The 26083-nt window shown below is 35.8% G+C and overlaps 1 protein-coding gene across 3 annotated transcripts in view; it reads left to right on the top strand.

Annotated features, from left to right (window-relative positions):
* The window catches only part of FHIT (fragile histidine triad diadenosine triphosphatase), a 661182-nt gene that overhangs the window by 102099 nt on the left and 533000 nt on the right, over nt 1-26083 (top strand). The window contains exon 2 of one of the 3 annotated variants that reach the window (XM_080382944.1): nt 25556-25603. The exons of 1 other annotated variant lie outside the window; for it this stretch is intronic. The gene's annotated coding sequence lies outside the window, so the exon portion shown is untranslated. Of the gene's footprint in view, nt 1-11074; nt 25604-26083 lie in introns of those variants that run through there. One more of the 3 variants, XM_080382946.1, reaches the window with a different exon arrangement.

Raw genomic sequence — 26083 nt, 5'->3', positions numbered from 1 at the left:
TTCTCTAGAAAATTAAAACAACAAAATACAAACCAGCAACAAGAACTAAACTTGTCTGGTTGAAAAAAGTATAATAGTTTTTGTAAGTATTTGGTTGCCTTAAATGTCTTGTCAAGGACCTAGCCAGAATTGGATTTCAGTCTAAGTTAATGGCAGCACTGATAATAAGAACTTTCAGCAAGGAGCAATAGTAATAAGCCTGATTCCTTGGCATGTCAAGAATTCCTGGAAGTACTGTGTTTCTCTGAGACATAGTGACTCCTACAGTCATACAAAAATGTATTCGGTGTCCTCAGAAGACTAATGGGTTCAAATCAAAATAATCCTGTATGATGCATAAAAAACCCTGCAGACTTGAAATAGCCAGTTGGTTGCGCCAGCTGGAATGGTACAACTTTCAGCCGTGTACCTACCCGTCAGCCTGTGCTGTTCTGTTTAAAAAGATGTCTTCCCAACTGCTTTATTTTTAAGGCAAAATAGATATGCACTTTGCTTGTTGACAACTATAAAATCACTTTATTTTTCAATGTAAAAGCTATTAAAATTAGATAAGGGTTGTAACGTTTTTAATAATGGGTAAAGAGATTTAAAACATCAAGGCTTTTAGCAACAGAACAAGTAGAGGTCTTATTTATGATGATGCACAACAGCTTTGTTTGTCTTACATTGGCTGTTTCTTGGGAAAGCTATAGATTAGGGTATGTCTGCTGTCTAGATTATGTGTGTGCAAAAATTAGTAGTACTGCTGGATAATGCTACAACCTCTTGCTAAAAAGCCTGAAAACTTATTAGAGGATTTTAATAACATGGAAAACTATCTCTTGGCACCAGATAGTAAGTTTATTGTAGTAATTTCAGGAAATCTATTATTGGTAGAATTATTAGAGAACATGCATTCAGTCAATCTAGCTCAAAGCTGTAAAATGCTATAGATGTCGCCAAAAAAATGAAGGTTAGGAAGGTTTTCTTTTGTGGGGATGAATAGCAAAAAATCCTGCTGGAATACTGTGTGTGTAGATTCCTTAACTGTTATATACAATGAACAGTTAAATAAGTTGCAGTGGCTATGCAGCTTTGCTGTCTGATTTATAGTGCATTTAATTTAATTCACTAAAGGTGACCTTTTTGTATTTCACTACAGAGACTCAAGCTTTTCTGGCTCTGATTACTGAGGCTTATGTTGGAAATTCCCATGGTAAAAGGGACATGACTATTGTACCCACGTCATTATATGACCAGACTTTTGAGCATTTATTTACCTGACTTGACACTGTTTTGATTTCCTCATCAGAGTTGCTCACTTCTAGGGGCTTGAATAAAAACTTAGCTCAGCCACATTTTTACCCACTGTGTGAAGCTACCTTAAATAACAGCTGCTGCATCAGCACAGTGCAAAAATCTTTTGGACTGTTGATGAGGACACAGAATAGTGAGTTGATGCTGTGCCACTGCTGTTTCTTTGGATCTCTGACTCTGATCTACAGAGGAATTACTTTGTGATATACATACATACTCATAGCTTTGAATATATAACGTGAAACCTATTCTCTTGGGAGAAACAGAGGAATGATGACTTGCAAGTGTCAATTTTTTGGAGTGCATTCAGTGGGTAGATTTAGGAACAAACTGACCCTTTAGATCATTCTCACAGTGCTGCAAGTTAGTCCTTTTAGCAGGGGAGTGTGCAGTGTTAAGGCTGTATCTGTGCCTTTTGCTTTTTTTTTTGAGTGGTGTGGTGGTAGTAGTAGTTGTTGTTGCCAGTCAGGTGTCTTGAGGAAGACTTGGAAAAACTGATCCCTCCAGAAGATTTCCTAAGGGTTGGAAATTAAATAATTACTTAGACAAAGAGGGCAAGGCTTCTTTCTTTTGTCTTTGCCCATCTCTCATACTTCAGGATGTAAGAAAGAGAATCAAGACAGATGAGCCTTTGACTTGGACAGACCATCTCCTGTCTAGCTCTAGGTTTTCTTTGTCCTTCCTTGAAGTCACAGGTCTTAAGTCAGTCTTATTGGAAAGATTTATTCAGTAAAAATGAGTTACTTTTCCTCAATACTAAGTTCCTAAAGTAAATCTAGGCAGTTACTGTCAAATACTACTACCTCTTTTTTTGTTTCTACATAAGTTGTCATAGAATAGCACTAATTTTGTTCTGTGTTGAGCTCAAATTTAGTATTAGAATTCAATCAAATTGACATTTTTCAGTTTCCCAATAGAAGTTTGACTCTCATTTGATGTTTAGACACGAGTTCAATCTGTGTCTTTGCATATTAATAAGTATTCTAGAAAGGAATCTGATTTTCACAGCAATAAATTTTAACGACTTCTGTTTGTACAGCATTAGAAAACATCTGGTGTTATCAAAACTCACAGACAAGATGAACTTGCTGGAGAGAAGACTGTCCTTTTCTGCTCATAATGGCCTCAACTGTTTATTTTACCCTTAAATAAAAACACTGTTTTGTGTATGTGATAATATTAAGATCCCTGCATTATTAGATTTTGGTATTACATAAAATTAGAAGAGCTTCTTTTGCTTACACAATGATTGGTGATGTGTTTTTGGTTTGTGGCAAATAGACATCTCCAAGTGAAAAAGTGCTGTGTAAAACCTGTTTCTTTTAATATGTGGGGAGCTCTTCTAATGTATTTTTATAGCTGTTAGACTGAAATGCGTCTTGCAAAAAATATCAGAGAAGCATAACAGTTAACTGCATAGAGGTTTTTTTGGAAATGCCATAGATAAAATTTTGGAAAGTTACTGTGCATGTTTGCACCCATGCAGTCCACCTGTTGATCTCTGTCACCTGTGCCAATTTGGTTTGTACCTCTCTGATTTTTTAAAATATGTACTAATATTTAAAGAAGCAGCGAATAGGAAACATCTGATTCTGAAGACTCTTTATCATGTGTGCCTGATTCTCAGTCTAGAGTGTAACTGTCTGTCTCACCTTTGAAGAATGAGGATTATAGTGCAAATTCAGATGAGAAGCAGGATGGTTGTAAATAGGGTTTAATCTCCTTCAAATCCACCTGAAATAGAAATGACTGCAAGGAATGGAAGTGACCCTAGGGGACAGAAGTAAAAGATAAACAATGTAGAGCTATACACCTCTGCATAATGGCACTCCTCACAGTAGTTCTTTCAAACAATGGTTACAGCTTTTCAGAGTAGCATCGTCTTCACCAGAATAAAAGAGATATTGGGCTTTTTCTCTCAGGATGTTGCTCTTCAGCTTCCACAAGTAGTGAGCTAGGTTTGGAGCGGTGGTGCTCTGAAGCTGGTGCACTGTCCCCTTGCTCCAGTGGTTAGCTAACAACCTGGCCTTGCACGTTTTCCGTCAGAAGATGATGATACAAGTCAGCTAGTTCTTTGGCTCTAGCCTCTTTCTAGTAAAATACACATGCCTCTCTAGCTGTGAGTGCAATAGCTTCAGTAAAGGAAATCCTTGGTTGCTATTTCCAGACCTGCCTCCCTAGGTTCACGGTGTTGTTTTCTGCTCTCTTGGGTTTAAGCTCATAATTGCTTTTTGGCCTTTTAAAGTTGTGGGTTTTGTTGTTGTTGGATAGGGGTTTTTTTGTGGTTTGTGGGAGGGTTTTGTTTGACACACCCCCCCCCCCCCCCCTTCTGAAGCATCGACAAAGCTGCAGTGGGGTGTTAAATCAATGAAATGCCCCAGGCTTTACAAAAACACTTCTACCACTTAAAACTTTAGAAGTTACTCTTGTAAAATAATAGCATTGGCCTTTTAGGAGTGATCCAGTGACCGGTAAGCAGCTTCTGCTGTTTCAGCTACAAGTGTATTAAGGAGCTTAAGTGCTTATACCATTTAGGCAAAGAAAGTTGGCTTAGTAAATTAATATAAAAATAATCAAGTAAACATTAGCAAATCACACGAGCTACTTTCAGAGCCCGGCTAGTAACATTTTGGGCTGTACAGTAACTTTTTATGCTGTACTTCTGCAGAATAGAAACAAACCAGGTGCCGTCTTCGGAAGTGAATGTGCTCAGGACTGTCGAAGCAATTGGTCTATTTTTGGAAGAAGCATCAGTACCTTTTGCAGAGATACATGGTGAAACAGAGCAAAATGGTAATTTTCAGAAGAAAATCCAAATGGTAATTTACATAATTTATGTATTTTAAAATTTATAATAATAAGAAAGTATTCCATAGTACTTTTTTTTTTTGCAGAGATGAAGATCTAAAATTTTATTACGGATACAGCTAATGTTAAAAGAATTTTGTTCAAGGAAGTCTTCATGTTTTTTATTGAGCACTTAGACTGACATATCTTGCCTATTGTTACTGTTAAATTAAATTTCATTTTGACAGCTGACCACCATGTCACTCTTTCAGGGACTATTTTGTTCTTAGAGTGAATGTGACATACGGAAAATGGTTTATCTATGAATATTATTCCTTGTAGAATTTTTGTTCTTACAAATACGCTTTAACAGGCTTCAAGATTCTAGGGAAGACTGCTTTTTTCATTCTCTTGAAATTTTTTTCACTGTGAAAGTTGTGAAGTGTTGAAAGCATAGATTTTCCTTGATTAATGTAGCCTTTGAGATTCTCAGCTTCTTGGCAGCATGTCCCTAAAGGTTCTTTTATTTTTTAATTTCTCCGCCCGCCCCCCCCCCCCCCCCCAAGATACAGAGGAGTAAACAGGTATATACTTCCCAGGGAAAAAGAGATGCTTGAAAACAACAAGGAAAACTAGTCTTATCCCTAGATTTAAAAATAAAGTTGCTCCTCTCTGTTCCCCCACCGCTATTCCCCTTCACTCACACATTTTAATGGACTGTTTCCTTGTTAATAGAAAAAATGAATTAAAATACCCATATATCAGGGAAGCAGGATGACTGTTGTCTGTGTAGGGCATTGTCATAGAAGAAGTTTCTTGAAAGAGGAAGAAAAGTGGAGATGTACTGGTGCTGAACAGTTGAATAAAAATAATACGTTTACTGACTATGAGGTATTTTTAATTTTATAGCTATAAGGAATACCAGATCTGTGAAGACAATGAAACATAATTACAGAAACTTGATTTAGTGTAGCAACAGTTGAGTCTCCATTTATGTGCTCTTGATTCTGACTTGTCTGTAGACCTTTGCATTTAGAGTGGTTTTAAAAGATGAACCAAACTTCACTGACTTAAAACCGTGCCTTTTTGCTTTAAATTAGGAAGCAAACGCCTTTTTGCATGTTCTTTTTGCATGCCGAATAACATGCATATTATCAAGTAAAATGATGAAGACAGTGTGCATGGTCTGTTTTTAACTTGCTTTAGTTTGTGAAAGATACTTCAAGTTCTAGTTTGCACTTTATGGGTTTGACTGTAGGAATGCCTAGTGTTAAGCCAATGAGTATATACTAAAATACTTTCAAGTGAAATGTGCGATGTTTGATCTGCTTGTTTGAAAATATGCAGTAGTATTTAGTTTGAGAGCTGTAGGTGTGAAGTGTTTCATGTCAGGTGATTTGTGAGTAATGCTGATGAGGAAGCGAGAGCATTTGGCAAGGTATTTCTTAAGCCCCTCTAGTGAACTGCTAATAAAAATAATTCTTAGCTATTGTTGCAGGATTAATTCAGCTTGTTAGATACCATATATCATTGCTGTGTTGAAACGAGCTGATGTGGTTTCTGTTGCACTGATAGTGATATGTTTAGTAAACGTGACTAAGAATTTAATTGTATAGGGCACTGAATTTAATTAGCCAATAAATTTGTCCTGATAGTGTCTTCCATCGTAAGTATTTAGATGGTATTTATATATCTGATCTGCGTTCAGAGTTTCCTCCCAAATTCCTTGTCCCTGAAAGATAAAGTGTTCTAACATAATTTTTATGCAGAATTAATCTTGCTTCAAGATTTCTTTGGTAGTTAGATGGTTAGGAAGTGTTTGAGCTTAGGCCTGAATTTAGACCTTCCTTGTGGAGGCCATTGCTGCACACAGACTTGCAGAGAGCAGCAAACGTTATCAGTACCAAAGCAGGTATAACATCTATTTTCTTGAGTCTCTTTTTCAAAGCACTTGGCTGTGTATGAAGAGAAGCATTCAGATTAGCGGCTTTAGATAAGTGTGTGATATTTGGGTGAGGATCGCAGCTGCAGAGAGCTGAAGCTAATTGCTGGGGGTGTTTGTTAACCAGGTTTGATTAAGAACTCATTCCTCTTCAGTACTGCCCAATTCACACAAAGGTAGATGGCACGTGGATGAGCAGCAGATTGCCCCACAGATCTCTTTCTTTGGACATACTTTTCTGGCATTTGTTGCTCCTTGGGCAAGAGAGGCAGAATGCTGGAGCAGGGTGGGTTTCTGATGGCTGGCTGATGTTGCATGGATGCTCATTTTCAATACCTGGAGAGCGTACGATGGCAGGTTTTTAAGCTGACTTGGCCCTTCTTTCTTACGGTTTGCTGTCCTCTGCTACTGGGTAGGCAGTGAGCCTGACAGGGAGAGAAACCTGTGCTGCAATCCCAGCAGGGCTTTTGTGGGAACAAATGCAGTCCTGCAGAGCCCAGCAGCAGTGTGGGTGGCAGTCTATTGTAGGGCTGAACTGAAAGATAAAGTTTAAAGGAGGAAGCTGTACTTTCTTATGATACTGTTCAGGCTATGTGTAGAATGCAATTATCACTGTTTTGATCTTTCAGATGACTTAGTTCTATGCTTTTAAAACCTTTTGTCAGTCAGGTATATTTATGCTTGGTTTTGATTTGCTTTATTACTGTCAGTGTAGGCTAAATGATGACCATTACTTTTACTATTAGAATCAGCAGTGCAACTGCAGAGAAAAAAGCCACAGCCATCGAGTAGACATTAAAGAAATGTTTCTTGGTTTGATGTTCAACTTGTTATGCCTTTTTTCTCATTGGGTCAAAATCTTCCTTTGTTCTTCTGAACATTTTAGGAATTAGGCTACGTAGAAATGACACTTGCAACTGAACATGGGGGTACCTGACTGCAGCTGTCCCCGGAGTAGAACTCACCAATGACATGAATAAATGAGGAGGCTTTTCATATCTGTGAGGAGCTTATGAAGCAGCTTGCACTCTCTGGCAATTGTTGCTTAATTGGTTGAGATTTAAAGAACCTTAAGACAACATTTATTTGTAACTTTTATATCCCAGTTTTCTTTTTTATACTTCTTACCTGAGAGCATTCTAGGATTAATACACTGATGTTCTGAAATATAAATAGATGTGTAAGAAAATCACTCTTAGGCAAGAGCTTTTTATATATATGTGTGTATATATATATATATATATAAAATATATATGCAGAGGGGTGTGTATATATATAAAAAAGAGGGAACTAGGTTTATTTAAGAAAATCTGTATCACTTGAGGTTTTGGAAGGGAGCAGTTTGGGGCTTGAGTCTAACTGAAGTCTAAAATTCGGAAGCTATTATTTATCATATTCAAAACTGCCAGTCTTTTAAAACAGAGTTCTCTTATAACAGATTATATTTTTTTAGAAATAGATTTTTTGAGAAGTATATATTTTTTAGAAATAGATCTCCCACCCTTCAGTATGTAATCCTTTAATGTAAACCTTTATCTGTATTCGTTTTTTATAGATAAGCTGTATATTCCCCCCCTTTTTTTTAGTAGCTAGGATGATGTCATTGTGCTAGAGCATGCCTTTCCTCCCCACCCTCCCCCCTTGTTGAGGCAGAGATTTGTTTTGTCTGCAGGTATCCTCAAGTGATTCTATTTCCTCTCTACAGAGCCTTATGTACTCTACTTAAGTACTTTGCCTCTACAGGCAAAGACCCTCCTTGGGGACAGGACAGTTTGTGTGGTCTGTGTGCAGAAATGTGTGCTTAATTTGCCTCAAGATGTACAATAGAAATTCCCCAACACTTTTCTGTGTTAAGGTTCCATCACACACAAGTGCTTCTAAGTGTAAGAGATTGTAAAAGGGGGGAAAAGAATTGCATCAGAGCCCCTGTACACTGGTAGATGAATATGAAAAGTAATAGGCATTAGAGTATGTTTACTATGTTTTCTACTTGTGTCTCAAGTTACTAAAGCTATTGATAAGTAAGGTTTTTTCCAAACTGTTCTAGGAAATAAAAAAGTATTTTAAGAGCTCTTACGTAAAATATCAGCTGTGAAATAATGAGGTCTGAATAACTCTGTTTCACAAGCTGCATTTCTCAAGGTTTCTAGAAGATTGTTATGGCTGATGGATAGGTTCTCTCTTAGCAGAGGACGTGACAAACCCTCCTCTCTTGGTCCCATTTCAGTGTTGGTTAATAAGAACACAACTAATTCATCCTCTTTCTACAGATTTCCAATAATCTGTTATTAATGTTTGTATTCAAGTAAATGTAACTAAAGCTGACAGATGTAAAACCTGTTGCATCCACATCCCAATGATGCAGTGAGGTGTAAAAAAAAAATGGCTCGGAACTGTAAAGTATAGCCTTTCGTGAAACCTAATGACAGTGTCTAACTTTTTGATGAAAACACATTATTGTGAATGTCAGTGCACAGAGAATTGTTTAGACAGACTGCTATGATTGCTAAAGAAATATCAAAAGCAATAAAATATAGATCAACAATCTTCCATTGTTTTTTTTTTATAATTTAAATATGTTATCACTTGTATCATTTCATACAGAGAATCACATTCAGTATGACAGGCGATTCATTAAAAAGAAGTAATGGTAAAAAGGTTTGCTTTCAGTATCTTAAAGACTTAATACAGATGCTGGCATGTATTTTGTCTCTAAAACCCAATATTATGGCAATTTGAAATGGAAGAAACTTTGAATTAGTTAAACTATTCTTTTTTTTTTGTGGGTGGAGTTTGAGGCTCCAATTAACTTCCATTAGTAATTAAATATCCATTTCTGAACAGAATTGATTTGGACAGTAATCATACTTAGCAGAAACACTTTATTAAAGGGAGTGTCTGGTTGTATGTATTTTGCTTCTGCAAATTAAGCAAACCAAAGGAGGCTGCTTTCTCTTTATCACCAATAAAAAAAAAAAAAAAGTTTGCATTTATGCATACGGATTATTTCTTCAGGATTTTTTCTCAATTCCATTTAAGATATGTTAAAGTGCTGTTTATCTAATAAATTACAATACTTTACAGTGTAATTATATTTTTAGAAAGGAGAAGGTTTATTCCTTTAAAAATAATAGGTCACTGTACATGAGTTAGTAAAACTCTTTGAGCTCCATGGAAGTGGAAAACAAATTGCAGATCTTTGATCTCATTCATTTAAGTTGTAACTTTACTAGCAAATCTCTGTTAAGAGGTTAGTAGGGTGGAGTCATGCAAGCTGCACTACTTAAGGTCTGTACAACGGAAGGAAGTGTTGCACGATCTTGTTTGCACGTATTCTGTCTAATCAATGACTCTTTCCTGAAGCCTTGAATAGAAGGTTTGCAGAAATGTCTGTTACAAAGAGCGTTTAGAGATAAGAACATCTCTGGATGAGTTCAGTAATGTTGGCTTTTTGGGGGTAACTTTTAGTCCCCCATTATCTGCTGCTTTGTCAAGAGGCACTTGTCCTATTATTGATGTCAGTGTCTCTCCTTGGTTAAACAGTGGTATTCTCACTCAAAAAGAGAAAGCAGTACTCTGGGATCAAACTGACTGTTCAGAATACAACAGACTTGTTCTAAATATAATTATATGAGAAATAGGGAATGTTTACAACCTGTTTGCAAAATCTTGACAAATTCTAGTAAGTCTTTCCTGTCTTAGCTCCATCCAGTACCCCCTGTCTTTTCTGAATGAGTTAGGTTATCAGTAAAGCAAATGAAACGACTACATTATTAATTGGTCTGTTCTGCTGTAGAAAATGAAATGCTGCTTTAAATAATAAGCAAAAAATACTATAGGATGCCAATTTTAACATGTTGTTGTTATTTTTAAAAAAGCATTTAACACTTCCATTCAGTGATAAGTTTATGGTGGGACAGGAGAAAAACTAAAAAGAAGTTTGAGCCAATCAAATTCTATTTTCTCTTAAGAGTTTAACATAGTGTAACTGTGGATTGTCTTTTTGTGACACAGTGTTGATTAGAGTGTAGTTGATTTAAGTTTTCACTGTGTTGCATCTGTGGAGAGACAGAGATGGCTGAAAAGAATATGAAGAATCTATTATTATTTCTTTTTTTCAGTGAAAGTGCTAGTTAGGCCCTTTGGCTGCCTGAACATAGATGCAGAAAACAAAAAGAGGTAGTGCAAGAACAAGAATTTGTGTATGGGATTTCATCTAGTGAAATACAAAAAAACTCTGCATCCACTTCCCTGCTCTTGCAAAACCAAAACCAAATTCATGAGAGGTAAATAACAGTAAAATCTTAAAAATTTAGGTTTTAGATGAGATTTTACATTGGTTATGTTGTGTGCTGCCAACAAACGATGATTTTTTTTTGAATATTCAACTTTTATAACTGAGTCGTGCACAGTACTTTGTTCTGTCATTTTGAATTTGTGTTAGTCTTCAGTTCAGTGAGCCCTTTCTAATGTTAACAAATGTGACTCAGTATTGTGAAATACTATGAGAGTATTAAATTTGAGGTGGTGGTTTTATTTTCAAATTTCACTTGTGACAGGAAGCATCACTCTCATATACAGAACTGTTGGTTTGTGTTACTACTTTTACGATAAGCATAATTAATGAAACACATTAAGTTCAATCCATCTGAATGCTGCTGGTCCAGTCATCTTTTGTTCTTGCTCCCTTCTCCCTCCTTTCCTCCTCCTCCTTGCTTTATCTGGATAGCTCATTTTTGTTCCAATCAGTTTTGCATTGCAACAAGGTCAAACTTCTTATTCTTGCTTTTAAGACTGAACTGTGTATGTTCATAGATAGTCTCTGTCTACATTGATAATCCCAGTTTTTTTCCCATGTTCTCCAAAGCCTACTTTCCTTACAGAGGCTGGGAAAGAGTTCTGAAGTTAAGTCAAATACAAATTTGTATTTGTATTTTTTGTTAGAAAAGTGGTCACAAAGAAATGCTTTAAAAAATACAAGTTCTGAGTTTGGCAAAAATAATCTGCCAACAGAAATAGGATATGTATTTTTTTTTTCTTTCTTCCAGATGAACAGGGTCTACAGAATAAAGGGTAACAGGGGAAGAGGAAGGCTGAGGCCACCAGATCACTGTGCTCTCCCATTTAAAAAAGCAGTGACCTCTAATTCTTCCTAGCTTGGATAAACAGTAATCACTCTCTCCTTTTTAGCACCTGCTTCACTTCTAATTTATATTGAGTAGGGGCTACATATTAAGTACATGAAGATTAATACTGAAACAGAGACTAGGGACGTGGTAGACTTTATCTGATGACTGTATTGGCCTACCTATTTAAATGCTGGTACTTGTTATGTATTATTTCAGTATTAAAGCTATGTTTAAATAAAAAGTAAGTACTTGTCTCTAAACCTATTACATGGACAAATTCAGCTAAACTACAGAATACTACAACATACTTTTCTGTATTCCGTTTCTTTAATAGCTCCAGAGAACTTCCCCATGCGTCTTAAAATCTGTTACTGGATTGCTAAAATGTAGTATTCTTAAATTCTATACTTGTGTGGAAATTCAAATTCGAGAGAAATATTCACTTTCAGTTTGTGTGTGACCACAAGTTTATATGCAGATATTGTGCACTCAGATCTGGTTGTGATGATTCCCATCCCTTATATCATCTGACTTTTGCTTTTGTGAAGTTCTACATTTAGTTATAAAGTGGAATCCTGCACAGTACTGAACACAGCACCCAGCTGTCTCAAAAGCAGGGATTATTAGAAAATGAAACCTCCATCAATACTTCTCTGTTTCCTCTGTGAATATTTTAATGCCTGCATCCTATTTTTTAGGTTTTGTGCATCAGTATGACCCTTAATATCTAGAAGACTTTGTTTATGTTCAAAACCATGGTTATTGACACCTTCTGCGGGCTGTCAGCTGGTAGCAGAAGGTTCTTCATAAATACAACCCCCTTTTTTTTTTTCTCTGTTATTTTAAAAAAACCTTTCTCACATTTTATATTTGTATTTAAAACCCCACAAAATCACAACAAGAAACTCTGTCTCCTGGTGATAAGGTCAGAAATGACTGCTATCACACAAAGAGCTTGAATATTGTTGAAGGGAGCCAGAAAAAGAGCTTGCATAATGAGAGAACAGATTATGCCTTTAAAGGGTCAGTGAAGGAGACTTGCTTATTTTTTCAGGATCAGAGAAAAGGTTTTAAAAGATAGATGTGGTGGAAGAGTAGGCAGCCAGGTGAAGGGAAGCTGTAGAAAATGTAAGAGGGATAACTCTGTTAAGGAGTTCAGATGTTAAGGAATGTGGAGGAAGTTCTAGGCTAAAGTTATGTATTGGAAGCTACAGAAAAGATGCATTTGATGTAGAAGGTACGGTAAAACAGAGTGCAGGGATGATGATATGCCATTTCTAACAAGTAGCTTGCACTTGTGTTCATCATTGCACCTGTAATCATTGAAAAATCAAAACTTTAAGGACAAAATGTTCAGAAATAACCTTTTGTATAGCTAATAGTATGTCTTGTCGGTGAGCTGCCACATATATGCTAAGCTTACTATTCCCAGTGTGACTTCCGTTAATGGAAAGAGGAGGAATGGCTTTCATGAAAACTGTCATCTTTTCAAGGATGTATTGTTTTTCTAATTGACAAATGTGGCCTTTGGCATTCACAAGTTGCACTTTTCATAAACACAGTTCATTGGCACAGTTAAATGTTCTGATGTTTGTAAGAAGTAAGATGGTATCAGGCAAACTAACTTCAAGAATTACTTGAATTCAGGATACTGTAGACTTTCTGTAATGCAAATAGTGTTTTCTCGACAAAAAACATCATCAGACTTTTTTACTTTTAATGGAAATGTTTCATTTTGGAACCCTAAATTGTATTTGATATGTTAACATTATTTTCTGCTTTCTTCTACATGAGCTTCCTGCTTAAATTGTGATTAGAATGTTAGTTCAAAGATACAATTCATAATGAAGGCTGCTCAGCATAGTAGATAGGAGGCTAAAATGCAGCTCCTTGGCCCCAATTCAGCAAAATTTTGCTTTTAAGCTGCAGTAACTGGTATTTGTAACAGACTATTACACAGAAGTACTTTAGACTATAGCAGATTAATTATAAATAGATTATTATAGCTTTCTGAAAATCTATTAATTTAATATGATATTGTTGTAGATAATTCCAGAGGAATATATTATAAGCCTGTGTTTTGTTCTGTAATAATATCCAAGCAGTAGCATCTACTGTTGTGGCTATTATTCACTGGCAGGTAAAGTCATTCGACTTCAAGGGTTGTGCATTTATTGTGCTTAAGAATCTGTGTTTATGGGGGTCTGCAAGCAAATTCTGTCTTTTAAGTGGATATTGGCAAAATAAGCATTCCCCAGAAATGCTAGATATCTGTCATTGTAGACTTGAGATGTGCGTGTTGGAAATAACATTTTACATTTTTGGAGTAATGCAGAAAGGGCAGTGGGAAATAGGGAGCTCCCTACTGTGTGTTGTGTTTGTAGAGTTATTCTTTTCTGTGACTGTGGGTGAGAGAAGCAGAAGATATCCATAGGGATATTTTAGAAACTGTATTTTTAATTAAAAATGGATATGTTTCTTACTTGATTCAGTGTGGTGTTTTTGAATCCTGTTAGAATATTTAAGATGAGATGTAAAACATTACCTTGTAAATAGCCATTCTGTAGTCCAGGGAGAGATTGTCCTTGAGGAGCTGGCTGCATAAAATAGGGGACACTATTTTTAGGATGGAGCTCCAGTAGGGCAGAGAACATTTTTTTTGGGGGTGGGGTCTCAGGATTAATTAAAAAAAATAATACATTTTCTGTGCATATGTTTAACAGCTGAGAAGAATCAAACACTTCATGTGTTGTGGCAGGAGTGATGATGCTAAAGAGTTTGTATTTGATAACCTCTGAGAATTATGGAAGAGAAGGCACAGTCAGGTCTGTCCTAGGAAAAGGATTGCAAAACAATGAAAAAGGATATGAGTGGTCAAAACCAGCTGGAGACTAGGGAAGACACACAGAACAGGAAAGAGCAAAGACTGGAGGAAATTAGAGCTGTGGATTGGTAGAGGTGAATGAACAGTACTGCTGTAGAACAGGGTATGTTTGCTTAGACTACAATGATTAGCAGTTGTGTGACTGGTAGCAGAGTTTACTCTTGTCTGTTTTAGAAACTAAAGGCAAACTCCATTCTGAAACAGCAGTATTAAGTAATACAATTTTGTAGTTAAAATGGATTCACAATTTCTTCGTCAAACTTTCATACTAATATGCAATCATAGTCAAACAGTAAGTTAGGTATATTGCTTTCTGCAATGTGAAATAACTGTTATGAAATAAATTACCATTTTTGGTTTTAGTATTTGTTGCCTTGTGAAGTAAAGAAAGCATGCACTATGATTAAATGTGAGAGGGCATATTACTGGATTTATTTAGATGATCATCTGTAATACTATTGAATTAAATTTGGTGTTGGAATACTGGTTTAGGTCTCACTGTAGGATTGCAATTTATCCTTTTTATCTAATGGAAGCTAAAGTTTTGGTGATGGTCAATGTTGACCTGCAAGCCCTTGGCTAAAGTTTATGCTTGTTTGTTACTTTTATGTTTTAGGAATCTTGCAGTCTTTTTCTTCTAGTTTTCATCTTGTTAATTACAGTGGTGTCATAGTTTTCATGAACTTGTATCAAATGAAATTGTATTCCTGATTTTTTGCAAAGGTCTTTATTTTAAATGCATTTTCTTCTACTCATGTTCCATTTGCATTACAAACACAAACAGGCTGCTCACTGTTAGAAAGCTATCAGAGAAAGAAAATGGCTGCAATGGCTTTAGCCTGTGTGATGCTCATGAATTTAATGTTCTTTAGCTGTCACTGTTCATTTTAGTTTTTGATTACTTTGTATATTGTCATCATTATAAGGTAGTGCATAATAACTTAATGTCACCTGCAAGAATAGATTTACAGGAGTTAGTTTGTGCTTATTTTATCACATAGGAAGTTGCAAGTAACATACAAAATAAAAAAGCATAAACAAATAGTCTTGAGTTTCCATAACTTTGGTAGTTTAGTTGAAATAAAATGGGTTACAGTAAAAACACAATTCTCCGCACACACACCCCACCCCAAAAAACCCCCAACAAAAACCCCCAACCACCACCACAACAAAACCCCCACAAAAACAACCACAAACTCCACCTGTTCAGTTGTATTATTGTATTTTATATCCAAATATATACATTTTTGGCATTAGTACATGAGGTGTTGGATTTCAGTTTAGCAGAAAATAGCACTGACCAACCCCTCCTGTCATCTTTCCATAGGTACAATTCATAACGTTTGTTATGAAAGGAAGGAATCTGACAAATGAACAATAACAGCCAGCAGTATGAGTATATTTCAAATTACTGTATTGAAATTACTTAAATTACCATATATTTTAGATAGGGAATAGTTGCCTAGTTTCTTTTATTGTACTTAAAATCTTTGTGCCTTCTCAAAATCTCCAGTGGTTTCTGAAAATCTAATTTACAACAGTTTTTAAATGACATTCTTAAATCCTCAACTTTTATGGACACCAGTAAGACTTTAATGGCTATTGACTACTGAAAGTGTATTTGAATTCAATATTAAATCTTCTATTTTAGAAGGACATTTATGGAGTGAAAAGAATACTCTGACTCCTTCCCTCCCTATACTTAATAATTTTGTCATGTGCCTTCTCTGTGCCTCTTCAGTAACCATGACTCACCTTAATACCAGTGTTTGACATTAGAAGCCTCTCCAGAGAGGAAGAAAATCATTCAGAAATGAGCTGGATAAAGGTTATGAAACCAACACTTAAAATTCTAGTCCTGCACATTTTCCTTTACCCCTAATTAAATGCCAAGAACAGCAATGTTGAATTTTCAGTATATTCATATGCTGAATATACCTTTATCAGAGGAAAAGTGCCTACAGGGAACTGAAACTTTATTCCCAGCAGTCACATCCTCTTGCTTATATATTTGGAACGTGGTTTTTCAAAAATGGGAAGAAATCTTGGAGACTGAGTGTCCTGAAACTACATGTTGAAGTACATATGTAGTATTATTCTTCTCTTACCCTTTCTTGTATGAGTCAGGTTTTTAGCTTAAGTTGTCTTATTGACTTCAGTGGTACTATTTGTATAAGTAAAGGCAAACGGCATGAGTAAAGTTTGTAAAGTTCGGTCAATACTGCATATATGCATCGCTGCTTACAAACTTCTCATTTGTCATCTCCCCGAAAGCTCCAGGACTAACTTGAATATCAATCTGAATGATACGTGGAACAGTGTATTAATTTTCTAAATTATAGAGACCTTTGAATTGTGGGGGGAAAAAACCTTTGCACCCCAACATTCTGTCTTATCTTAAGCTCTTCTGTTTCTAAAACTTCTACAAACTATGTAGACTGGGAAAAAATACTTTTTAATCAACAGAATGTAACGTGCTTAAGTTACATTCTCTTTACAGGTAGGAGACACTAGCATCTGCAAAGCAGTGATAATTTGCAGTGTTATCATTCTGACTCGCAGAGCATGACCCTGATGAGGTCAGGTCCCTTCAATTAGCAAGATGACGGTGTTAAATCCCATGCTGTTATGCTCTTGTTGCCAGGGTCTAATACTGATTTACAGAATATTACATAGGTTGGCCATTAAAGTCTAATTCCTTCAATAAAAATTTAACACAAAGTTCTTTTCCTAATTTATAAAACTATCTAGGTCTTTTTCTAACATTTTTTTCTCAACCTTGTGTGTGTCAAATTAATACTTCATAAAAGTATAAAAGGTCTCTGGATCTTTGGTCTCTTGTGTTGGCTTTTTGGTGAACTTTGAATAATAGTTTTTTAAATGATTTTACTCTCATGAGTGGTAAACAGGTAATTCAGCTTAACTGAGTACAGGTGCTATTTTTGATATTTAGTGCTTACTGGAAAATTTCCAAATTTTAGCATCTCTAAAAGCTTTAGAATCCCCAAAGTGCTATAAAACTCTGCTGGTACCTGTCCAGGATAACTAATGTTTGTTTTTTTTTCTCCTTTCCTGTGAGAAATCCAGGCTACCCTGTAACAACAGAAGACTGGTCAGTTAAATGAAGATCACTGTACGCTGCTGCTTTTGTTGAGCATTTCACTCTGTAGTACTGCAGTGATGATGATGATGATGATGAAGAGGGGAGCAGGTGGGGGTGGAGTATTCCTTATTGATGTCTGAGCAGTGGTGATGGTTCTACAGCAAGTAGAAGTGTCTGCCAATGAGCAATTTGTTCTCTAGGAGCCACATAAAATCTCTGAATGTATGTTTTACTTAAAAAAAAAAAGATATTTTTTTCTGTAAAATCTCTGCTTTCTTCTAATGTTGTATTTTAAATTAAAAAATGGCACAACAATACAGCAAGCCTACATAATCACAAAATAAACTATACCTGCTTCTGTGGAGACACATCTCTATAGCAAGGGCTGTGGCTACCAAGGATTTATAGTCGTGTTCCTGCTATGCTTTTTTTGTTATCTTTGTCCTTGCATTTCACTCAAGTTTCTTGATGTCATTCCTCTGCTGCCACCCTTTCTTCACATCTCTATGCCCTAGAGTTTGCTGGGTGGTCTGCTGTGATTCCCACATCATCATTGTCTCTGGTTTTATTTTTATTTTTGTCTGCCTGTCTTTGTTGGTCCCTGAACATCAAGACCTTCTGACAGTCTGTTGTTAATTCATTGTTGCTCTAAAAGGAAAAGAAGTGTCAGGAAGAAAGGTTCTGCTCTGAATGGTGGAGTGTCTCTAAGAAAGTGATATGCTATTTTGAAAAGAGGAATTAAAACAGTTAAAAATAAGAGCTGTCACACTGAATCTACACCTAATGGACCATTACTACAGTGATGATATTGGTGCTTCTGTCTCATAAGGCATGGAAGAAGAAAGCACACTGACCAAAAAAGATGTTCCTGAATATCTCTATGGTAGAATTTGGATGGAATCAAAATAGTTAGCACTGTATGCAAAGGAAGAAGAAATATTCAGATCATATGCTAAGTTCTTTATCACTGGGTTTTTAGTAAATTCTTTTCGCCCATTAAGTCAGAGGAAGCAGGAAGGAAATTGTTAGGATTTTACACTTTTGTGAAAGGCCAGAATTTTCACATTTCATTTCATGTAGCTGAATCCTGTTCTGTTCATTAGCAAGCTCTTCATCCAGAACAAGAAAAACATATGCATTTTAGGAGTAGAATTAGGTAATACTGTCTGAAGAAGTTTTGTAGGATACCAGGTGCTACAAATGTGTGTATCTCCCATCATGTAGAAGATCTGCTGTTGTATGATTCTCTTCTTATAGATCAAGTGCAGATATTATAACAACTTTTTTAGTAAATGGAGTATGACAGAGGAATACACTGTGGGTCACAGGGCAAGTAAAAGATACAGCAAGCATAGGAGGAAATGGTTTCTATACATGTACTTTCTCTGTACAACTTTCATTTTTGAGTTTATTAATGATAAAATTCCTGTATTTGTTGAGATCAATGACAGTCACATACTTAAAATGGAACCAAAGTTAGCCTTCTAAGTAAAGTTTGTCTTTCTGTGAAGGGCCCTTGAGTATCTCTTCTGCAGGCTCAACCTCTCTCTCTTACGTCCTGAAAATTGCATCAGTTTTTAGGATCCCTTATCTGTCCTAATATTACTTCTCATATCTCATTTCCTCTTGAGATGCTAATGCTGTCTCTGACGCCAGCTTCTGTCCTGTACTTGCTTAATACTATTCCTTTAGCCTAACCAATTATTCAGTTCAGAAGTTATCAGAAGAAAAGGATGTTAGAATTGTTAGGAGTAAATCTATTTACTTGCAAGGCTACAGAATCTGTTTTCCTTAATGCACTAGGAATTGAAGAGACAACTTTGATTTGCACTTAGCTCCAAGCTACCCTTTGCAGTCACCTCCGAACCTGAAAACCCTGTCATTTAACTGCTCTCAGGATGCTGCTTTCTGCATTTATTCTCATGATGTTCTTGGCTTTTGCACTAATTCATAAGTACATGCTTTTGTTTCTTTGACGTAGAAAGTTGAACATGGCTCCATGAACAGTAGGTGTACTCAGATCTACTGACATTCTCAAGAAATTGTCTGTATGTTAGTGGTATAACTTCTCTGAACTCCTGAGGTGTTCACAAGTGTGAGTTAGGAGTGGTAACCTACGTTACTCCATACAAACAAGTATGTTAGTCCTTCTTTGGTCCTATGTGTCAGCTCAGCTCTGATGTCCACTAGTTTTAGTGAAAGTTAAATTATTACATAGAATTAAATTTACTGGTAACCATCTCTTGTGGTTTTGGTCATGCTGCCCTTTGCACTTAGTAGTGACGCCCCTTAAATGCATTTATAGCTACTGAATTATGTATGGGAACTTGACCATATCTTTTTAACTGTGATATCTCAAAGATTTTAACAATTAGGTAGGCTTCAGGTTTTCTAATGCTAGTGCATGTCTGCAGCAATGATGTTATTTCATAGTTTCCATTAAACTTCTCATCTGCCTTTTGCAGTCTCTTGAGTGAGCTGTCCTGCTTTGACCCATGTTTATAGAGTATTTATTCCCTGATAAGGTTTATGATATTAAAATAATAACATGGCACCCCAAAGGCAAATTTTAGTCAAAATAAGAATTTCCTAAATTGATAGAACATCTAATAGGAAGACTCTTTTCAAGAAACACAAAAAGCCATGATAGAAGAAAACCTTGAGAATTATGAAAATCTGGGAAATCTGTTGGTTGGGTTTTTTTTTTCCATAGGCATGGTTTGTAAAATAACAATTTCAGCTTATTTCTCAGTTCCTGCAATTCAGATAGTATTTGACAATAATAAATTGAAATAGCAAGGATAAAATCACACTCACCTAAATAGATAAGTCAGAACAAGAGGCAGTTATTGTAAAATTATACTGTATGTACATGCTTTTTTCTTTGCATGTACACAGAACCAGTGCTATTTTTTGTCTCCTTCATGGTTTGGTTTTCAATTAAATGCCTATTAAAACAGGTAGATAAACTGGGCAGAAACAAATATCCGGGCTCATGTCTTTACTTGGTTTCCCAGTTATAACATCTATGAATACAAAACCCAAAATTTTGGGGTTTTAGCCAAGTATACAGATTTTTTTGTTTTAAAGGTTTCTCTGTTACTCGATTTTATGAATACATCCACATTTTTTAGTTTTTATAAGCATATTGTGATCCTAATTTGTAAATTAAATTCACTCTGTTTCTTTTGAAACACCTTGCCCAAGTGTAGTTATGATGTTCTGCCCCTTGTGTTATTATTGTTCAGTGCAGTGGGAGTGGTGCAGCATTACTGCTGCTCTTTGTCTCTTATTAATGTCATTTGCTTAAAAATCAACTCTACTGGTACATGAGAAAGGAGGATATCTGTCCTAAAACTTATTAATGCTGATTTTAGATATTCTTATTTGAATATGTGTTTCTTTTCATATTGTTTTACTTTTTGGTCAAATGATGAGAAAAGAGCTATACTGCAGTGTCATTGCTATTGATACCTTAGGAGTGTTTATACTCAGTTAAAATCTGAAAAATCAAGAAATAACTCTTCACTGGCTAATTGAAATACATTTTTAATGTAAAATTTGAGAAAGGCTTTGATTCTGCAACTAGTGCTCATATTAATGTATATGTGTATCTGTGTTGCGTTCCAAATTTCTTTCTGATTTTGCCTTCAAAATTAGTAGCATGTCTCCTTATATTTCTCTTTTTCCTACTGGATATTTTTTGGCTTACCAGGTGTTTAATTGCAAATTAAGCCTCTTTGGCATGCAATAAAGTAGAATTCTTTTTATTATTAAATCTTACCCTTTGATAATGTAGAAAGACCGACAACAAACAACTGTGATTATAAGACATCTATAAAGCAATCTTTTAGTAAGATGAGTGAGAGGTGAAATAATGAAGCGTGAGAATGTGGAACAATTTTCAAACCCACTTAATTTCATTAAGTAGGTACAAGAAGGAGGAGGACGACAAGGGCTGGCATTTTATGCAGAATAAGTATGAGAGAATTTTTTTCATAAATCTTAACAAAACATGGATGATCAGGTGCCGTGTATGCTTAAAGATAAGGAAAAACCCTATAGCGTTTCTCTTTTAAGCTCATGTAAGTGATTTTGAAGAAGTTGGGGGAGAAGTCAAAGGGGAAAATGCTGAAATTAGCCTTGGGGAGGATGGGGGGAATAATGATGAAAACACCCTGTACTAATTGATGGTGTACGTGGTGGGGAGGGTGGGAACCCTGCCACTGAGGCATTAATGAATTGTGGAACTAACTTGACAGAAAATAGTGTGTATGTTCCCCATCCCCCTGCCTTTTTAGGCTGTATTTGAGGCAGTTTTGTGCAACTCAACTGGCTTTTAGGCAGCCCTTTCTCCAGCAGAATTTTATAACACGATGGATTTTAACAGTCTTTCACAGGGTTATATGGTGAAAATCAGGCTGTGTCCAAGGGTGTGTGTAGAGCTACTGTGGAGTAACTGATATGCAGTGGTAATGGTACCACAATTTCTTTGTTTCTTAATTCCTCTTCATATTACTGGTCATGTGAGTAATGCTGCTGTTTTAATTTGCAGTCTTGCACAAGTAGACTGACTAGCCTGGCAATAGTTTAAATTTCTCAGACATAAAAGGTAGTAACAGTACTTCTTCCCTGAAAATCTGACATGCAAGTTTCTGCAGGATTCCCTTCCACTACAGCTGAATAGCCAGTGGATGTTATGGCTTGGTGATGACACAAAAATGAATGAATTTGAGAAGCTGATATAGGTCAAATCAATTTTTTTTCTCCTCTTTCCTCCAAACTTCTCTTCCCTCTGTGATCCTAAATAGCAGAATGAAGAAAAGAACAGAGTATTGCATTTGATTAAAACTCACAAAGGTTATTCTGTTTGTGGGAGATAATCTTTTATGATGTTCTACTTATACAGACCATGATATGCTTATTTTAGTGATTCTAAGATGTCTGGATACTTAACATTTGCCTTTCAGTATTGTCTTTTAAATTATTTGTGTAATGACAGCTGAATTCCTCACTGTTGCTTGTATGGCTTATCTAATTTTTGTGCACACACATAATTGTATTTTTATCCCTGTTAGTGTTTCTATTTGTGTTTCCTTTTTTTTTTTTTTTTTTTTTTTGGAAGATAAGTTGGGAACGTGCAGTTATCAATTTTTATTCAAGAGTCCACACTACTGCTGCTATCTTAGAATCTGTTGATCTGTAGTGAAGTTAATAGAGTAGATTTAATGAGGTGAATTAGAAGGTGTATTAATTGAGAGAAAGAAGCATTCTGATGCATGATAGATGCTAATGCAGGTGTTACCAGTACAGTTTTTGCCCAAATGATTCCTGTCTTGACAAGCCTGGTGGATGCATTGTTATTTGAATATTGAGAGTACGAACTGTCAGTCTGTAGGGTCATTGATATCTCAGCTGACCAGGGGATTGCAGCCTTTCATTTTCTAATGCTGGTTTATATAAGCTTCTGTAACTTATTTATGACCTGGTTGTTTGTAGGTTTGACTGTTTTAGCCTATCCTATCCTCTGTTTTAGGGAGAAGGGAGGAAAGTTACTTCTAACAGACAGTCAAAGCATAAATAGTGTCATGGCCCACTGGGAACCCCTGGTTCTCAAGCCTCAGTAAGGGCTTTCAGTTCCTTTTGCAAGACAGTCTTGATTCTTAGTCTGGAATATAGTTATTTGAGAGTGTGACTTTTATATCAAATCTCTATGAGATGAGATTCATTGGGAAGCATGCACAGCTTGAACTTCAGTCAAAAACCTGCATATGTAGAATTTACTCCTTTTCATAATCACCTACAGAGCCATAATTTGGAAGTGTTTTGGGGACAATTGATTTGTTTGATCCTTTTTAAAGTCATGTTTTAGTTTATAAGAAAGAATGTTGTAACACAATTGTTCTAGTAACTGCTGTATTGATACCTGCAGAAATACTGATTCCATTTCTTGTCTTAACCCCAAATTTTTCTGACTATAATTAAAGTTACAATACTCTGTGTATCTTCCACAGTAATTCAGGTGCAATTAGTTTTCATATGTGCTTTCATAATCTGGATTATGGCATACAGGAGTGAATCTGTTTTACATTTGACCAGTAAATCAATAACTAGCACTGAATCACTTCCATAATTAAAATCCTGTCCTTTAAAAAAAAGTCTTATCAATTGTGTCTATACACAATCAAAGTGTGTATTGTGCATTGAGTTCTTTTCTCCCCTTCTCGTATGGTAGTAGTAATGGTAAACTGACAGATATTCTGGACGAGGCACAGAGTCTGATATAATTAATGTACAGTTGCTTTGAGCTTTTTCGCAAAGAAAACTTGGGCTACTAATGAAGTCTGTTCTCATCATGTAGAGAACATTTTAGTCCTCAAATTTTCTACTCTATCTATCTATCTATCTATCTATCTATCTATCTATCTTTTCTCCTCTTTCTCTTTTTCCTGCACTTTCTGGCACTCTCCCTCCTCCCTCCCCTCCCTCCCCTTATTTTTTTTTTTGTAAAGCTATTATTGTTGGAAAGGTGCTGAAGTGTTCTTTATGAAGCCATTTGCAAATGCCTTTCCATGAATTTGCTAGCAGGGTATGAATAGCAGTGCAGCTGGTGGTCTTCCTACCCCCTCCAAGGCTACTGTTGCTATTTCAGTTTTAATAGTCTTAAACAACAGCATTCTATTTTCCCATCTTACAGTGCAATAAACTCCAATTTTGTTATAAAGCTATAGCATTCCATTAAAACTAGTTATTGTGAATGCTTGCTTAAACCCGGTTTGGTAAAGCAGAAAATTGTTTCTAAATCAAGTAAATCTCTGCCAGCCTGTCTCATTTTATCAGTGAGCACTTGAGAGATTTAGTAGTTTCAGGAATGTTCTTCCATTACTTGTACAGATCAGTGGAGTTGCAGCAAATTGATATTTATGCTGGAGTGGGGATGTAGGTGGAGTCCTTCCTATGGTAGGCACCAGGGATGGGGGCTGGCTATGGAACAATTGGTTATAAGCTCTTTCTTTCATTACAATACTAGTAGAAACAAGCTGCATTAGTATATAGTATCTCTCCTACTTGATTTAAAGTACTTCAGTCATTTTTAGAAGAGGAACTTTTAATTTCTTGTAATAAATATTTTTTGGCATTTTCTCTTACCTTTTCCTGTACTTACCTGTTGTGTAAGAAGTCTGGTGGTTCTTTGTACATTTGCCTGATTTATAGGAAGAGATTGTATGCATTTCTTATAGCCAGTTGGCACACAGAAATCAGAATTATTGGTTGCTTTGGGCCAATTTTTAACATGTCCTGTATAACTACTGAGTTTAAGAATAACAGTTTAGTAGTGGGGAGACGTTCCTTTTCTATCTAGCAGAGAGATAGAACATTTTCTGTGTTTCATTTGGTAGTAGTTATTCATAATAGGAAAGATATATATGACAGACTTTTCTGCTGGAACATTAAGAAAAACTAGGAAAAGTAAATAACAAAAGCATACTTAGAAAACTTCTAACTGTAGAGAATAACTATTGATGATTATGACCAGGGCAAAATAAAAAAACAACGCTCCAAAAATACAAACCTAAATTGTGGCTGTTGGTGTAACTGATTGTTACTGCAATAAAAGGAGTGGAGTAACTGCTTTTATTAGATGGACAGTCAAGTAACTGTGAAAAGATGAATGAAAAAAGGAATTTCTTAAAAAAAAATAATTAGCATAATTTATGGAATATCTTCCATTAAAATTGTGTTACTACTGCAGTTTGGATTATCTCAGTTCAGTGGTATTGCTTTATATTTTCCACGTTCTTTACTGTGAAATATTCTGTAAGAATAATTATTTTTTTAAAAAGTCCCATGTTTAATCCCGAGTAAAATCATAGTACATTAAAGATAAAAAGGGAGAGAATGTTAACTCCAGGAATGCAATCTATAAAATCACATAAAATCCAGTATAAAATGCAGTTTATGTCAATCTCTTCATCGGTAATACAGGATCTGAATACCTAAGGTTGGTTTGTACTCTGAGGTTGTATTTGTGGGATGGATATCAAGGCAACCTTTGCAGCCCTCTGCCAGGCAGGATTCTGAGGAAGAGAGCTCAGTGCTGAGAGGTGCTGGACAAATAAGTCTTACTGAAGCCTGTGTGAACAGCAGCGATTTATCATGTGATGGTTCCGATTTTGAGGTGCTGATGATCCCAAAAGCTTCTTGGATCAATGTCTCGTAACAGCAAACCAGGCAGAAATGCAGTGCAAGCACTTGGTTTTGAGTGCATTGTAGCATTAGGGTTCAGTAAGAGGAACATAATTTTTAAAAGTATCAGATTATAGCTGATTTTATTTTAAAATAATATTAAAGCTTTATATTTATATTGTATGACTTGCCAAGTAGTACTGAATATGGTGCTTCTTGTTTTACAGATTAATTATACAAAAAAGTCTGTTAAGAAGTCAAGGTCCAAGGAACCGGTAGGTGGAAATGTGTAACTTTTGATGTTCTTGTTATTTATTTCCTGCTTTCTGAGCGCTTAGCCCAGTTGGTGTCAACTTTCAGGTGTTACTCTGAGAGAAAGGAGGTGGAAAGTAGAATTTTTAAATAATGGAATTATTTAAAAAAGTTTGGCTATTTGGTGTTTAAGAAAAATATCAAGGATTGCGTCCTGCTGTACAATTGCGAGTACAATGCAAATTCCACAATGTTGTGACTTGTTTTTGAAGTCCTTGTAAAGATAGTGCTAAAAATAGCCTCAACTGTTTTTTCTTCATATTTGTCATTATCACTCAAATAAGTCACTCTGAAGTAGCTATTGGTGTGCTGCCTCGTGAGACTTTAATGATGACTTTCATTCAGTGTAAGCTGTCAGTAGGTCAGAGATGCTTCATATCATGGATGGAGTTATGAAATTTCCTGAGTTTATTACCCTATTAAAATTAATTTTAAATGTCAAA

The sequence above is a fragment of the Falco punctatus genome, assembly GCF_963210335.1.
Source record: "Falco punctatus genome assembly, chromosome: 4".
Classification (NCBI taxonomy): Eukaryota; Metazoa; Chordata; class Aves; order Falconiformes; family Falconidae; genus Falco; species Falco punctatus.
This window is presented reverse-complemented; position numbering and strand designations above follow the sequence as displayed.